Below are 19082 nucleotides of genomic sequence, written 5' to 3'. Positions count from 1 at the left end.
TTTATATTTCACCTGCACAAAGAAATAATCTGTGTTTGCAGAATGAACCAGACCTGGAAGGTGCCGTGTGAACATCCCCTGAAAGACTTTAATATAAAAATCACTGTTATGATCAGATAAGTAAAACATTTTTGTGAAATAATTTAACAACTGCAAAATGAAAATGTTTCTCTTCATTTGAACAAATGCAGTGTTATAGATTCCCACTTTGGGCTTGATTAATTTCTGCTGTTCATTGTTCATTTCATAGCTGACAGTGCAATTATGTGGTACCAAATAGGAGCATAATTCATCTGTGAGAGATGTGAAGAGAAAATTAGTACAAATCTGCCAAATCACTGCATACACCTTATAACAGCAGAGACAGAATGCAATGTGAGGATTCATTTCTCATGCTCCCATGAGAGAGGTTGCCCTCGGAGTTTTGAGGTTGAATGTTGAATGTGACGAACACGACAGGTCACTGAGCCAAACCCACGACTCAGCTGAGACCTTCTGTTGAATCCAACGGGTTAAAAAAGAAGTGAACGATGATGCGACAGCCATCATAGAAATACATCCACCTCCCGGTCACCATAGAGATGCTGCAAATTAATTTGAACAAGAACCTGTATATTTTTCACTGCCACCTACACAGAGCACAGTTTCCTGATCTGAGAACTGAGTTATTTCTGCTGTTGTCTGTGCAGATGCATACGCCTGGTGCGCACAACACTTTGAACTTTCAGAGCCACTAAAATGGAGTTTGGAAAAAGTTTGGAGATGCTGCTGGTCCCATTTTAGTTTGAAAACTCTGTTTGTTGTATTTTAGTGTGGACTGACAGAAACCAAGATGTTTGGTAACAGTGACATAGACACTTACAACCGCTTGCCTTCCTCAGTGTCCTATCGCATGATGATCATTCTGGAAGAAAACAACCGGCATTAGCCTCAGCTAACGGTGTAGAACGCAACATGGATAGACGAGAATTGTTTAGCTGACTCTGTTGTTTTTGCTAAAAGCTGTTGCCAAGTAAAATTCTGCATTTTACAATAATATAATGAAACAATGCCTTCCTGTTTACACCGACACACGCATGCCCACACATGAGGGGTCATATGATCTATGTTTTCAGGTGAGTTAGTATGTACGTGTACTAAAACTTATCCAGAGCAAAAAACGCTTGTGTGATCAGAGATCGTTTTAGTTTGAAATCACTATTGTACAAACAGAAACGTAACATGGATGTATCCCCAGTCTACTTCCTCTTCTTTCCTCCACTGGCCCCAGAAAAGTCAGAGTCTCTTGATGCAAAGAGTTTTCTTCAGAACTGCTCCATCTCTGGTCAACTCCTATCTGAAGGTGTAGGTGGAAGTAAAGTTAGAGCCTCAACACACACCCCATGCAAAAATTAGACGACATGCAAAACTGCTTTCGCACACATTCTCACACCTCCCCTGCTCATATCTGCGTTCTTCATTTGCACTGCGCTCACGCTTGAGTCTCACACCTTTGCTTAAACCCGATGAAACGGCCGAGCAGGGAGGACTGATGACAGGATTTACACCAGCTCGCAACGGGCTGGTGGGCTGAGGAGAATCAGAAAGGCTAAGGTGACAGCGGAGACAGAAATCCAATGTACGAGCCGCTGCAGACAACCCACAGTGCCTCGCATTAAAGTCTAAGTTGTTTGGGCCCTGTGCTGATGTCAGAATGCATTAAGGTCCATCATGGAGATAAAACTGGTGTGTCATCACAGACAATGCAGCTGTGTGAGTGTGGAGCGGCAGATAAGCAGAGAGGATTGGGGCTTGTTGTTGTTGGGGGGTCCAGGCGGTGGTATTGACAAAACTCTGTGGGCTGCTTGATGTGCAGAATCAGTGTTGAAACAACAGATACACAGCAAACAGCTGCACACGGACTTTCACGCATACACACAGAGAGCATGCTAAACGCATACAACACACATACACCTACACATGCATTTCACAAACAAGTTCAAATCAATGGTTTGACATTTTGGGATATAACGTGGCTTTTCATGCAGTGAGTTGGATTAGAAGATTGATTTTACACTCGGATGTGTTCAGCAGTATGAAGCTTGAGTCAGGAGATGGAGGGAAACAGTTGAACTCCGTCCAAACGTATCAAAATCTGCCTTCTCGTTCATCTAAAGCTCATCAATGAACGTGTATCTCATTTCTTTAATCCTCACACAAACGGACATGTTGTAGCTTCATACATAGCAGAGTTGAATCAATGTTTTTCTCTCAGCAATGAGATCATTTTGTAGAATATTTAATTATTCCTGACCAACATGTTCTGTTCCTTGTGTATCTAAGAACGAGGCATAATATTTTTAAGCATGCACACACATGCACACATACATGGCTGTTTGAGTATCTATCTATCTATCTATCTATCTATCTATATTAAAGATTTCCAGATTTAAAAAAAACAACATTTTAAAGGATTTAAAATGTCCCAGTGAAGATATTAGATGTGACCCCACAACATTAACTGCATTATGTTGGACAAGTGTTAACACAAAATGTAGAGAAACAAGAGTCATGCAAATAATTGCTTTAACAAAACTGCTCGAGCTGGATGTTCTTGGCAGTCGTGCCGGTCAGAAGTGAGAGAGAGAGAGAGAGAGAGAGAGGCAGTGTGCAGGCTTTGTGGACCAGTGATGACGAAGCTGGGCTCATTTACAAACCGGGAATCGGGGTCAACGTCTTGTTGTTCAAAGAAGTCAGCCTGACTAACAACTGAAGCTGGCAGTGGCAGGCAGCAGCAGACAGATGCACAGCATGAATATATTCATCAGTAAGTTATGCAAGTGGGGATGTATGATAAAATTAGAAGGCAATAAATGCAACAGCTCTGGAACAGGGAGGCACGGATGCAGCAAATACAAACTCGATGTATATGAAGGTTCCTGCTGTTGACGCAGGAGAAGCAGCTGTAGTCTAAAAGAAACCTGCCATCCTGCTCACACAACAACCGAGGATCTGCTGTTCACACAGACGTGGATGTGATCAAACCGGATTACCGTGTGACCACTAGGTGCCTGACACAGAGCTATCAGTTGCTTTTGTCTGCTTCTATATTTAAAGTGAAATAAAGAAGTGGATACAGTATGGATGGAACTTGTAATAAAAGATCTGTATACATGTCACACTCATGGGATGTCACGATGTTTAGCTGCCAACTGAAAGCATCGGAATTGTAAATTCACGATTAGCATTTGAAACACAGCCTCATAAAAATCATTACAGTTTTATTAGAAGTTAATGTAACAACACTTTATTCGGCACAGAATGTATCTAGGATGAGCATTGCTAAATGTTGCAGAGAGCTGAACATAAACCTTTGCACATGCTTCTTACCTTAGTCTGTTTGTTTGTGTTTTGAATGTGTGTGTTCACCAACTGTGCTTAGATAAATAGGAGGTAGAAAAGCTAACGATGGCTCTCGCCCGCACTCAAGGCTTGTTTTCGAGCCAGGAATTGAAAATGGCACAGCAGGACCCTGGCATACAGCAGCCCATATGTCTGTTCTGCAGGGAGATTTAATCTATGTCACTATGTCTAGGACATCCGTGTGTGTGTGTGTTTGTCCAAACGCTGCAGGTAGGAGCAGATGTTCTCGATGCTGGTTCCAGACGGCTGGACGTGCAGTAAGGTTGAAATGATCCCTGAGGTTGAACAAATAGGTCACAGAGACACGTTAATTGAAGTGTCAAACTGTAAAGACACACTTCGTCCACAAGCGTCCAGTCTTCAGAGTTTCTTGTCAAACACGAGCAAGAAATACATATGCCAACCTGGGAACATAGAGAATGCTTTTTTAGAGATAAAATTTTACCTGGACAGTCGAACTATGGTTTTAACTTTTGTTAGTAGTTCGGCCGGTGGGATGTTAAAAATATAATAAGTTGACAGGGACCTGCTACTCAAGACCTCAGTATTTCTAAAATCTTGCCGGTCAACTCGATAGCATCTTGTTACTGCTGATGGTATCGTTGGCCAAAGACCAAAGTTTAAATAAAGCTGAATTATACTTTAACAGTAACAAGAGTTTTCACCCTGAAAAAGTCTTTTTAGCTCAACAATGCAAACAAAATCTCTTTCATCTTCTCTACTTTCCTTTCTCATTCTTCATGCACAGAAAGTTCAGAGATTATGCAACTTCCTCCACATTCACAGGGAGAAACCAGAGAAAAGCAAAGAGATTCCACCCTTTGTTTTCTGATGAAACATTTCCCTCCAGGAGCTGACTGCCCCCCCACCTCTATATTTTTCTACTTTGACTGAGCATCAAACAAAACGTCAAATAGAACGATTCTGACACAAGAAGGCGGCAGGATCTTTAACAGTGATCTGTCTCTGCCTCGGCAAACTACAGGAGTGGGTATGAAGAAAGGACAAGCACCATTAACTGCCTAACTACCTGTGAGCCAATCACGCCATCCCCCTCTGCTGCGAGGAGACAGTGGACGTCAGGTATTTCTGTCGCAGGAAGAAACACAGAACTGGACCCCGACAGACGGAAACGGATACTGATATTAATTGGAAAACTCAGTTTGCATTTTATTTTATTTTTTTACGAGGCACAGCAAGTTTTATCTTTCATGCTCAGAGCTGGCAGATGTCCTTGACAATTAACATGTAAAAATGCAACGCGCCGGAAAACAAGCAGCAAAAAGATGGGACAAGCTTTGTTTACTTCTATAAATAATGTAGTTTATTATACACATGGGAAATAGATGTTGGCCATATTTTTCCATTATCACACAGTCACATTGCGTTATGTAATCTAATGAGTCAAGTGATGTTTCTCTCTTCATATCTTCCTCCTCGCTCGCTCGAATGCCGATGTAATTATGCATAGTTATTACCTCAAAGCGAGGCAGAGCAAATCAGAAACATCCAGCTGTGGCGGAGGTGGTGTCAGGAGTGTCGCGCTGTGGGTATACGAGGGATGGAGTGTAAAAGAAGTGGACGCTTACTGATATTATGCAATCCCGTTCAACAGCTAATTAATAATAACTACTCACTGCTAGACTGATAATATTATATAATTGAGTCCCAGGACACAATAGTTGGGATGGTGGATTTATTTTTATTGCAAGGTGTTCCTGTTATTTTCTGCACCTTCTTTTTGAGGCAGTATGAAGATTATCATTATCTTACATGGACTCATTTGACCAGTGCTCCACTGTTTGTTTGTTTGTCAACAGGTTAACACAAAAACAACGGAATGGATTTGCACAAAACTTGGAAGGATGGAACATGTTCGGAGAAAGAACCAGCTCATGCAAGAATTACATTTTGGCACGGATCCGGCGAAAGGGGCAGATCCAGGAACTGTTTTTTCTCTTTCTTTAACGTAAGACGCTTTCACTATTATTCCTTAATGAAAAAAATCTGCCATATTTTTGGGAATCAACAGAATTAAATAAATCTTTAATGACCGCTAGCATTATTGTTAACCTTTGACATACCTTGAACATTTGAAAGAACAATTAATGACATCAGAGTGTTAGGGAATAATGTATATCTGTACCAAGCTTCATTGTAATCGATCAGGAAGTTAATTGAACGAGGCAGTGGACTGATTGCTGCTGTCCATAGAGTTAACCTGCTAACATGGTTTAAACTTCTGATTGGACTTGGAATGAACCACTGTAAAAGTAAGAAAATGTTTGTCAGATGGACCAGAGACACACTGTGTCGTCCAGTCTGAGCTGGGATCAGCTCCAACCCCTGCGACCCTCAAAGGATAAGCAGTATAGATAATCGATGGATGGATGGATCGTCTGCCAGAGTTAAAAGTGTCAAACCTCTTAAATAAAAGATGAAAAAACTCTGTCAGGATGTTCATAGCCTCACTTCTGGTATATAACACTGACTCTCACCTTTATTTGCAGACTATTGCCCAACAACGATACTCATGTGTCCATCAACAGGTGTGAGTCCTGCCAAGGTTCCCAGCTCAGTCTCAGCAGAACACACTTGATAGGTGCCACAGCTGAATGAATATTAAGATGAATAGGTCTGTGCAGCTTTTGAATGATTCATGTTTTGTGTTGCGGGGGTGTGAAAATGTGTTGTGTTGTAAACGTAGTGATGCCATTGAGACACAGTGATACAGCTCTAACAGTGCGCCCTCTCAGAGTGAAGAGGACTGGACCAATTCTTCTCTGTAAGACCCTCCTCCTCCTGGCTCCAACACGGATGAAGTAAATACATGGGTTTTGCTTTAATTCTTTGTGTCACCTCATTTTATTATTTCTAGGTCTTTGAAATAATCGAAAATAATTTTTCACCAACTTTTACAGCTCTATAGAAAGAAAATCTAAGGACTCTAGTACACATTTGAGAGTGTTGATTTATTAATCTGGTGACTCAACTGCACAGAAAATGTGTAAGTAAGCATGAAACGTGTTTGCACGGTAAGCAGGTGCAAAAAATAGAAAATGAACACAAAATAATCTACATAAAAAGAAGGACGAGACAAACGAGCAGAGGATGAAGGAGCAGCTCGAGAGTTCTAACAAAGGGGCAAGATAAAAGAGAAATGAGAGAGAAAGTGCTAATGATGCTTATGATCAGGTCCTCCCCCTACAGGTGGGATGCATATTACAACTTTATTCTCATAGACATTATTCTTGAAATCTCAGTATTAGTTTTTTTTCAATATGGCCCTGATACAGTATGAGTGAAGATCTTAAAACAATCATGGTGATACAGTGCGGCCTCCTCTCCACACTACATGAATCAGGACGCAGTGGCCTTCATCTAATGTAAGTTAGTTGTGAGTGTGCATGTTTACTGTATGTGTCTCTACTACAGTGCAGGTCCTGTGATTCCTAACCCAGTTGTGTCTGAGTGATTTATTCCGAGACAAGTACAGTCCCTGTGAAGATTGGCCTGTAATGATGTGTCATGTCAGTGGACGATTCAAGGGAGCAGAGCAGGAGGAAGAAAAAGAAAAAAGAAAAGAGGCGGAAGACGAACATTTACCATAGAATAGTGACGGCTCTGTTTTTTTTCTCACACTAACATTGACTTGATTAGCACTCTGTTCACTTGCTCTGTCAACCTGCGTCAACGTCTCCAACCACAGTCAATTAGAAAAATGAGAGGAAACGTCAATGAGAAAAAAGTCACCCTCTAATGCAGTCAGACACACACACACACACACACACACACACACACACACACACACACACACACACAAACACTCGAACGGCATCAGCTGCAGCTTGAACTAGGCCAAGTTTAACAAGGACTATTCCGTTCAAGTTTGGGAAACAAAGTCTGAGAGTTTGTGTGAATAAACAGTGACAATGCATTATGTTCTATCACACTATAGGATTAGATGAACAACATGCATTTTGTTTCAGTGAAATATTTGTGTTTATCAATCTAAAATACAATCAACTATCTACTGAAATGAAAATGAACGCTTTGCAGTAATGAGGATTTAAGCTCAAAATGTATAAACATTCAACAATAATGACTTTTTATGTGTTAATCACACACTGTACATGAATGAGCACAAAACTTATCTTTAATATTATAATATTATCTCTTTAAAATGTATTTGAATTGGAACATGCTGGTTCAGATGACACAGTGTTCAAAAGGAGCAAAGCAGCGTCTCTTTTAATGGTTGAAGGTGGTGATAATGTGCGGAGAGGTGGATGATGAAAGATGACATCTGCAGAGAGAGGTTTTAAGAGACTGTGGCGCTGATGTGGTGACTGCATCCCACAGCGTGAAGGAACACGTGGCGCTGACAGCGACAGTCCTGAGTGAACAAAGCGTTATATGTGATCTGCCATCCAATGTAAACACTGAACCATCCTGCCATGTTGTATGAGACAAGCTATAACATGTGGTGGATTCAACATGTGTTAATGTTTACATTTACCCGCTGTGTGTCGAGAACAAACTGTGGTTGCTGGTTTCATTCAGCTCATTGAATAAATCATCTCACTTCTGATGATGAAATTTCAGTTTGTGCATGCACACACCGAAGCTGTTTCTAAAGGCTCTCATATTTCTGTGAATCATATTCCAGTGGCTGTAGCTCTGTAGCTGCATTCATCTACCTCCACTTGTGTGTTTTAATAATTAATAATCCGAATTATAAATTGTATTAATTTTGGATCCCACCTGAATGATGAGTAGTATTAAATGCAAAGAGACCCAACACGCGATGTATGCAAAACTGATCTATGATAATTCATACGTTACGTCCTGCCTGTTGAACCACCCCTCACCTGAACACTTCAGAGATTTCTATGTTGTTCTGAACGTATCTGACCAGAATCTCCTGCTGCATTCTTCATATGCAAAAGGAAAAATTAATGTTTGCACCACATTCTGTGCATATTCTCCAGAGTTCATAGTTTATAGTCATCTTACGTGGTCGTAAAGTATTTGTAACAGACATATCTCTGAATCTACATAATCTTGAACTTGGAATTAGATTTGAATTATGACTGCAGAGGTAATGTCTCAGACTCAGTCTGTTTGCTGCACATCGTACAATATTGCAAAAATGGTGGGATCGAGAGCCCCATCTTCACACTGGGCCTTTACCAATACAGCCAAAATACGCTGTGAATAAATACTGCATGAATAACATGTGGCCATGACGTGAGCTAACCTCAACATTAAATCCAGAAGAAGAACGAGCAGCAGTTCAATCTATAAAAAATGATTGGTCACATAGATCAGCCGAGACATTTACCATACATGGTTTTGACCTTGGCAGGTCTTCATCAGTTTTAAAATGAAGAGACGTGTGTCCGACCCTTTATACGTCCCTTCAGGTCTGCGTCCTGATTGGGTAATTTGGACACTTGGGGATAACGAGAGGGTGGGTTTCCTCACCGAAGAAACCTCAGTGGAAATACACTGAATAAGAGCCGATACATTTCTAATGCTTGGCTGAGGAGGACCGTTGGAGAATCAATCAAACCGAATGTGACAGAGCAATGGAAACAGATTCAGTGAATAAAATCACGACGTACGGAGCGTGTGACTGAAATATCCACTGAGGCTTTCAAATGACTGAAGAGATGAAAAATGGCTGCAGATAAAAACATCAGATATTAGTGGAGCGCTGAGGAGATTTTACGCGTTTACAAATCAATACATGTGACAAATATAAATGACATATCCATCATGAATTTTACATTGTTCCTCACTATTCGGTAGCATGAAACGAGGGTGGGGGGGTTTGATGGCGACTCAACGGGCTTCACGTGACACACACGTTTCTTTCTCTTTCGGTTCACCAACACTGATCATGTTACTGCTTGTCAGCGACACAAGTCACTGTTTCCTCCATATCTTCTTCACACACCTTCCTCTCAGGTTCTTTTACAACACTGTCTGCAATAATGTGAAATCTCCTGAACACGACCTGAGACAGTGCAAAAGAAGCAAGAAGTAAATGCTGTTATAGGGGTAGAAAAGTAATAAAGAAAGTTAAATGGAACCCAACGTGAAGGAGCTCCTTGCAGTACTAATACTAGTTTCCAGATTAGAAACTGCTCCTCTCAGGGTGTCTCGGTCCGTCACCAACAAAACAACTGAACAGTTGTCTATAAGGAGAGGAGGACGAGGAGAGACTCCTCCATCAGGTGTTCTACCACCCTGTACTGCAATAGTGCATATTACTGTCTGAAACAGAATGGCGAATACGCGCAGTTCAAATATCTGCAGCATGGTAACGGCTCACAGACTCAGACCAACCTGAGCAGCTCTGTGTTTCAAAAGACGACCTGAGATCAGAAAAAGTCATCAGGCACCTTCACACAGTGTCCCTGTCCTGTTATCATCATCCAATTATGTCGTTGGCTGAACACGAAGCTCATCCTCCGACCTGAGCTAAGGAAATGAAAACACAAGAGGTAGCGGAGCACATCGGCTCTCCAGTAAGATCTCTGTCGTATTTCTGACCTGCAATGAAAACCACATCTTTGTACTCTCGTGAAAAATGTTCCTGCCTCCTGTGGAGATGAAAAACACTGAGTTTCAGGAGGTTCAGGACAGTTTGGTCTATTCATTGCTTTCACCTGCACTGAAATCCAAGGACAGCTGCAAACTACTTCACATACATACAAGCGGTACATTTTGTCGTTCAGTGTTTCCTGCTGCAGCCTCGTCAGAGCTGGTCGACATTATGTATCTCAGTCAAGGGCATCTTTATGGTTGCTGTTAAACAAAGGATGACACACACTTCAAACACATGAATAATTACACACACACTCAATTTGCACATTCAAATCATTAGTTTCCTTCTGGTCTGTTTCACGTCTAAAACCCTCCTACATGCTCGCTCTCGGTAACCATGAAGCAAAAGATCCATCCAGTCATTTATGCTCTGACATCAGCACGTAGCTTTACAAGAGCTAAATGGAAGAGACAGCAGCAAAAGCACCTTGAGTAATTCCCCTCTGCTTGAAAACTAGAGGCTGGAAAAATAAATCTCATTTTGGCGAAGAAGTTCATTGAAGAATTTAAATTTCCTCCAACCTTTGACTACAAATACATAGGGAGCAAGTTCAGACTCAGACTCTTATTCCATCTGAAGCTGTGCAAAGTACAACCATCTGAAATGTCTCTATATAATACAACATGTCTCTGTAATATCCACCAAATGTCTTGAGACCATAGCCACGACCTCGCCACCATGGCTCCATCCCCTGATCACTCCTGCTCAAACTCTGGGCAAGATGGCGGCATTCATATCCTGGATGTTTTGGCTTCTTTCCTGGAATAGTTGGAGGAAGAAGAGATGCGTCGACCAAATTATATAGAAACTAAGGAGGAGTCCAGTTTTCCCAAATGTGATTAAAATTGCCTCGATGTGCAGCAGGAAATGATGCATGTAAATAATCCAGTGTTGCAGTTTGTGATTTTAGCTCATTTAGTACTTTACCACACACTTAAGTACAGAAACAAGGTTTTGCAATTAAATAGAAAATGTATTCACACACTCAAGTAACCCGGATACATCTTGTACATCCATGTATCAAAGCAACAGGTCCGTTATCAGATTACTGCCTCAACCACACAACTGTTAAAGCATTTTAACAGTAGCAGATGCTCAGTTTTCTTGGGGATATCTTTTGCTTGTTTCAGTTGAAGCTAGGCTTTGGATTAATTTATTTTAAACACGGGGATGTATCCTTCCCTCTGGTCAGCTTTCTTCATCTCAGTGTCTTTCTTCGCTCCCACAGTTCTATGAGAGCTTTGCCACTGCAAACCACAGCTGTTCAAATTGTGTGAAAACCTGTGTGAAAATCAGATGGAACTTGTGATTGGATTTGCCGAGACAGATGTTATTACCAGGTGTGTTGCTCCAAATCCTCATCGTGTTATTTTCGGTTCATGTTTTTTTGTTTCCTGTGTTGCGAAGGGGGAGAAAGGTAACAGACCTGAAGAGGAATGGGAGGAGCACGCTCAGCAGCAGGTTCAAACCCACAGTGTTCATCCAGTGAGTCAGACAATTAAACCACACTTTTACCACCATGATTATAGTAATAATCTTTTTCTCTGTCCCTGTATGTTCTGTCTCCAAACTCAGATTACACGTTAAATCATGTGACCTGGTCTTTTTGCTATTCTTCAAATGATCTGTCGCTTTTAATTTTCTATTCGTAAAGTCATGGTTAACACCAAGGATCTTGATTGCTTGTTCATTATCAGATCCTTCAGGGCAAACTTCCATCTTTCATTTACTGTGCCGGGGTGATTCGGGGACAAATCATTAGATGCCACTTTAAATTCACCAAAATCTTATTACAGTCAGTGCCGTTGAATCGTTTTCCCAATGTGCGATATTTGTCATGCACAGAAACTCATTATGAAGTAATTTCTTCCTAACTAGACCACAAATGAGGCATATTTGTCAGTAAGTGTCAGGATTTTCATTCAAGCGCACAAACAAACACTTGAAAACAAAGGCTTTCTGACCTTGCCTGTGTGTGTGTCTGTAGCTGGTCAGTAGCTCGTGCAGTGCTGCCTCCAGGTTACGGACTTTGATCTTGAAGACAAGTTGGCCACTGAAGATCGCGTCAGCCATGTTTTCCTGGCACTTTCCTCCTCGCGGTTTCTAATGGGAGCAGAAGTTCATGTGAAGGATGTGAGGCTGCGGCAACGAAGCCCCAGATCTCGACTCTGGAGAATCAAAAGAGAAAGCAAGCATCAGCCTTTTCTTTTTAATGTGATGTTGAACAATTCATCAGTTGCTGTGGTGTTGTGCAGCCCGAGTCAACTGAGGTGAAAATGAAGCAGTGATCTGGAGACAGGGAACCAGGAGTGATTCAGCCGGTCAGTACATAATGAGCTCCTCTGCATATCTGGGGCCTCATTCTCATTCATTCTGGATTATTATACAATAAGTATGTTTTCTGCATATTCCTGCAAGATAATCACTGATCCAATTAGACCCTAATATTTTACATTATGCATTGTTATGGTCTGTTTTTGTCCTGCATTATTTTTAGCACGCACCTTGCAGAGGAGGTGTGCAAACAGTAAAAATCCACTAATCATCTCTGGCAACACAGTGGATAACCTTCCAGTGAAAATGTGGCTATGACTAAATCATCTAATTAAAAAGGAGCAGGCAAAGCAGGGCAGGTTTAACGATACCCAAAGTACAACTCACACACTGAGGCAGTTTCAGGGATTTACATGCATAAATTTCTCAAGAATTACAGAGGAAAACATGCAAAAATGTTTTGGATGTATTTCCTCCTCTGCTTGTTATTACACTGTAGTTAACCACACAGACATGCGCTTTTTCATGCAAGGAAAGTGGCCCACATCTGAATGCTATTGGTGGGGGGGGAGGGGGGGGGGGGGGGGGGGTGTTTTAATTATCAGTTGATGTGTTAATTTACAGGTGAGACACATTTCATGAAGCTTATTGCAAAGCACTGTGTCAAATGAGAGGGAGGTGGGAAGGTAGAAAGTGCCTCGACAATAGAACTACATTTTCTATGACGTGTTCACGTGAGGAGGTGTAACTGCAGGCCGGGGCTATTTGACAACACAGCAGGTGATCAGAAAAGTGTATTGCCGCCCGAGGAAGTGTTTTCTTTTTCCAAGTGTTTTACTAAATGTTCCTGAGGGTAATATTCTATTAAATAGTGCCTGAAGCTGTGGTTCTTAGTGTTTGTCCTCAGGACCAAGACTCACTGCTGTTTTTCCTTCTAAGTCGTTTAAAAGGGTGTCATTTCTGTACTAAATGCCAAACTATGTTTTCCATCAAACAACAACAAATTGATTTACATGCTGGCCACTCCGCACACACACACCTGAAGCCACCAAACATCACACAAGTGTCTCCTGAGCGGTCTGATCAGGAGACGTGACAAATCTGCAGAGACATGTGACAGGGTGTTGAGCACCTGCAAGCAAAGTGTGAAATGTCTCGTTGAATTATAAAGATGAATAAAATGACAACACACTCGTAATTAATCATCTAAAGCATAAATATAAGATGGGATACATGTGTTGATAAGTGCCATATGGAAAAGTGGCTAAATGAAGCATCAACACAAAGGCTGCAACTGACTTTTTTCCATAGTTGATTAATTTGACAGTTATTCGGTGTAAAGGATGAATAAAGTAAGAAATGTTCATCACAGTTTCCATAAAAAACAGGCAGAAATATTGAAATCCCGTTTTTTCTCCACGCATCCGTTCATCATCTATAACGCTCATTCTGTGAGGGTCGCTGGGAGCTGGAGCCGGAGAGACGGGACAGATCTCCAGTCCATCACAGGACCAATATACAAACCCTTCACTCATATTAGATAGATGGATCGATAGACAGATACTTTATTGATACCGAGGGAAATTTAGGAATTTAGAGTCTCCAACTTATCTAACGTCAGTCTGCATGTCTTTGGGCTGCGGGGGGAAGCTGGAGAAAAGCCACACAAACACGTAGAGAACATGCCAACTACACACAGACGCACTCGAATGGGGGTTTAGACCCAGGACCTTCGTGCTGTAAGGAAACAGAGCTAACTGTTAATTTACCAGTTTACTAGCACTGAACCTGACTAACTATACTAACTAACTGTATAGTTTAGAAAGAATCAGTAAATCATCACAGAGGAGTTGGAACCAGAAAATGTTTGGTAATTTCTCCTTGAAAATTTCACCACTTGTTGTCAATAAATTCTACACACTGAACCTTTAATTACCTGTTTCTAAGTTTTTCTGCGTGGGCATGTGTAAACTGAGCGTGACACGTGACTTTTGCGTTGCCTTTTTAGGGCAGGAAGACAAACACCTTTGTCAACCTAATTTCTACATGGAGTTTGGTGACCTCACATATTTCCCAGCATACCTCAGCCCTGAATCAACCCGAGCAGATGTCTAGTCAGACAGCAGGACTGAAACTCCTCGTGGAAAAGCGTAGGGCCTTAAAATACACCTGGAAGCCAGGTGTGCAGCAGGAGCACTAATGATCCGTCTGACATGGCTCCTGGAAAAAAAACACTCAACAGAAATACTGAAAGTTCATCACAATGTTCCAGTCTCACTGATTTAGACGATGTGACTTACATTCTGACCTTAGCCTGACCACAACCCCTGACATCTGTGAAATACGATCTGACAAATATCTCCTTCTTTCCCCTAATGTGTTTGAACTGATCCCATTTAAACTGCAGCGGTAAAACCATTCTACTCTAAGTCAAATATTCATTTTCTAATCGCTGCCTTTCTGCTTTAACTGTCATTTTAAGGTTCACTCTTAAATGGAACAATGTTGATATTGTGTGAGATGTGACACTGTGATAGTCTATTATCAATCTCTTATTATATCATAACATTTTATCTGAGCAGAAAATGCAACACGAGTATAAGTGGTACTTTCTACTTATTTTGTAGGGAAAGAAAACTCGAATACAGAACAAATGACTAATATTAAAGGTACAGTGTGTAGAATCGTACACACTGGACCTTTAAGATGGGCAGAGGATCGAGTGACAGGATGGATTTTGTTTTACACAATGATATTTAGGGGTCTGATTTTATCTCCAGTCCAGTCAGTCTTCAGAGAAGTGCAGACCTGCAACTGGTATCGTTGATATTTCTCATGATAATCACAATTTTATTCATACAGCACTTACTTTACAGCAAAAACAGGTAAAAACCACAACATTATATAACAAAGCATGATATTATTTAAACAATTAGCACAAATACTATCAGTTAAGAAGTCATGGTATTTTTACACACACACACAGTTTTCAAATTATCCACTTTAGTCCACAGATACTCAATTTATCATCGTCTTCTCCTTTTATTTCACACAGGAGCATTAAAAACACCACGACACACTGAAACACACAACTGATGTGTCTTGAAATCTGTTTTGTTTCATATCAACAGGAGATGTAGAGAGAACCCCCGAGAGTCAAAGAGTCATTCTTCTACATTTCTGAGTGCGAGAGCTTTTAAGAAATGATGCAGACGCTGAACTACAATGCCTTCTGAAAAGTGTCTTATTATCTCTAAGCTTTTGAATTCAATACAATTCTTTTTTTCCCCTCATTTCTTTCCCCCATTACGTTTTTTGGAGAAATTGAATTCACTCTGACCTCAGTGCGAATGAAAGCAGAACTAAGCTGATTTATTGATTTTGATCTGAATTCCACTGCTGATATATTAATAAATGCCTCTCGACTCACAAACAGAAGCTTAAAATTCTAATATGACAAATCTGAAGTATTATCATTGCATAGGCTTTATGTTTGGTTTTATGTATAAATACATTTTATAAATAATAAATCTATACATTTTAAGCATCAAGTGGGTTAAATGAAAAAAGGATTTACATTCATCATTTTTTCAAACAGCACATTACAACCATAATGGCCACTACATATTTATGATCAATTCTCCTTACATTGACCTTTAATACCAATTATAAGCTGCATGTTAAATTGAGTGACCTTATCCATTAATTAAATCAAGTTAAAGTCTCTATTGTCCCTGAACCACCTCACAGAGCCTCAGCAGTAAAAAGACTAACACGTGTGTCTGCGTTCATGTGAACAGGCTTGAATATTCTCAAGATTTTGTCAAGAGCTACAGGTGAAATCCAACTTATTACTCAGACTGAAGCCTGAGCTCTGCAGCTGCTGCTCGGATCTAATCAGTTGTATGGTGATCACAAAGCCTTCCCTGTTATTCCCTCAGTTCCTGTAATGACTTGACTGCGCCCCACAATCCACCTGTGACGCCATGTCCCATTTGAAATACATTGATGTACAAATGATTTACAACGTAAACTCACTTGTGAGGGATGTCTCCAGCGGGATCATGTTTTCTAGTGACACACAGAAGACGCACAAATCACAAAAATGTTGATATTGAGTAAACCATTAAAATGTTAACTGACAATAGATGTGATTCATTCCAACCACAATGTTTTGCACAACACTGTCTACTTTGGGATTTAAGTTTGAACGGTTGTATTTATGGACTCACAGTGTGGTGGAGGTTAGGGAAACACCATTGTCTGGTTTATTATGGACATTTTTCCAGGAACACAGACTCAGTGTGTTTTATTAACATTCAACTAAAACCACAATCACTTCTCAAACTTAAGCAAAATACTTTTGTTGCCTCAACCTTAAACAGAGACAGAGATATGAGCCCTGCAGTGTGGCCGTTGTTTGCATGGTAATGCCGTTAAATCAACAGTCAACCTTTGATTGTTCCGGGCTGTGATCAAAATCATTGAAGATGCATAATCTGTATTCATAATGCATCCGTCATTAACCCACAGTTGCTTTATTATGAAGGTAATTTAAAACATGAACAAACGGAAAAACATGAACAATAACGGCTCATTCTATGCAGCACTGCAATCGTAATATACCTCAAACAATAAACAGTAACTGATGGATGGTGCAGAGAGGACTGTAGGAACATCATTTACATTTTCTATTATCATTCAAATTATTTTCAATGTGAGCCTGTAGATAAAATGAAAATAACATTTCATCCAGGATGTAAAAATTGCAGTGAAAGTATTAACGGTGTCCTATGTGTATTTCCAACCCTACTAATAACATGTAAATCCCATTAAGATATACACATTTAAAAAATACTTTCATCAAGTATTGTGTAGTAACGTTTTTTTGTGTGTTTTTCTCGCTGCAGTATCAAGTGAGGCAAAGAAGGGGTGAGGATAGAATTGATTATCAAGTCTTATTAACTCACTGCCCAGGGAGAGCCAACAGTTTGGCCAGACTATATCCAATTTCCCCTGTATTTGCCCTGAATTTCCCCAGTGAGGAGAGTTATCAGCACTAACAAACATATGTATACCTACCGATACACACACACACACACACACACACACACACACACACACACACACACACACACACACACACACACAGGCAGTACAGAACATTTTATTCTCCATTAATCTGTGTGCAATGACAGGCCATAACTTGAAATCTCTATTTCTCTGTACTTGTGTGTGTCTGTGTACATTGTGTTCTGCATACCCAGCTACGCAATTTATCAAATCCCACAAAGCTCAGCCCATATTTTCATTTCAGCCAACTTCAGCAATACTCCCCAGTTAATTTTACAGTTTTCTTTTGATGGCAAACCAGATGTGCAGAGATTCACTGGAGTCATAAAACTGTAATAATAATAATCATAACAAAGCTCTGCCAACATCAGGCCTTAAGGGCATGACTTGCCTCTGGAAAAGAAAAGATTCATTCTAGTTCCTGTTCTGTGCAGCTTATTTATCTTGTATTGTGTTACCTGCCTCGAATATCAGATTACAAGTTATTCTCAGACATAATGTAAGACCACTTCTGTCTTTGTGTGTGTTTTACGATTTCTTTACGATTCCCAGGGGCTCCTGTGTGAGATTAAACAGTTAGTATTTGGTCTATAACTACTACAAATAATAATTTCCTACACTCTTTATCTCCATCCTCACTGTGCACATTTCTTCAAAGATAAACATCTACACTGGGGATTTCATATGTACTGACTCTGCTGATCATACACTTTATATTTAGACTGTGTTACACTCTCTCCCTCGCACCTTACCAAAACCAAGAAACATACAATCTTCAACCCTCAAACCTGATTCTAACCTGGACCCCAAAACTGAGTCTTACCCCTCAAACAGCAATTTGAAGTGGTGAGGGACCAGCCAAATGTCCTCTTCCCTAAAATAACCTCCCTCACACGGGGACGCATCACCAGCAAGCAACTGCGAAACATATCGAACCACACACTTAAATAAATCAAAGCCACTTAACTTATCTTCCAGATCTAAGGTCCAGGTCTTTGTCTGATCCAAGTTCAAGGAGACAAAACAACAAAGCTACAAATTGCCTCAATTCAGTGAACTGAGGGAATAAAATATCTATATATTTTTTTTAATTGAAAATACTCTGACCTTCACTCTTGACACTGTTAGACTGCTGCAGTTTGACCTGCAGAGAGATCAACCTGCTGCCTTGTTATTTATTGCCTTGCACAAACACACACACACACACACACACACACACAAACACACACACACACACACACAGTGAACAGAAATACTGAAAGTTTGTCGCAATGTCACAGTCTCACTGGTTGATTTAAAAGATATGACTTAAATTCTGACCTTATCATGACCACAACCACAACCCCTGACATCTGGGAATTAAACCTGACAAACATCTCCTTCATTCCCCTATTTTAAAATTTCTTCAACTGATCCCATTTAAACTGCAGCAGTGGTAAAACCACTAAACTACCCATTTAGCAGAAAATGTCAAGAAGTCAAACATTCATTTTATAATAGCTGCCTTTCTGCTTTCGCTGCCATTTTAAGGTTCTCTTAAATGTAACACTGTTGGTAAACCCTGCTCCTCTCTGGAGAAATTGTGTTTTTGTATTCAGATAATTCCGCAGTGTCATGTCAGTGCCACGTTTGTTTTTCCAAAAATCTTAAAAACAATGTCAGTAACTCTGCATAAATTAAATGAAGGTTTAATTTCACTTTTTTCCCCACAATTCCA

This window comes from Paralichthys olivaceus, chromosome 9 (assembly GCF_024713975.1).
Source record: "Paralichthys olivaceus isolate ysfri-2021 chromosome 9, ASM2471397v2, whole genome shotgun sequence".
NCBI classification, from domain to species: domain Eukaryota; kingdom Metazoa; phylum Chordata; class Actinopteri; order Pleuronectiformes; family Paralichthyidae; genus Paralichthys; species Paralichthys olivaceus.
The sequence above is the reverse complement of the archived record's forward strand: the minus strand, read 5'-3'. Positions refer to the sequence as shown.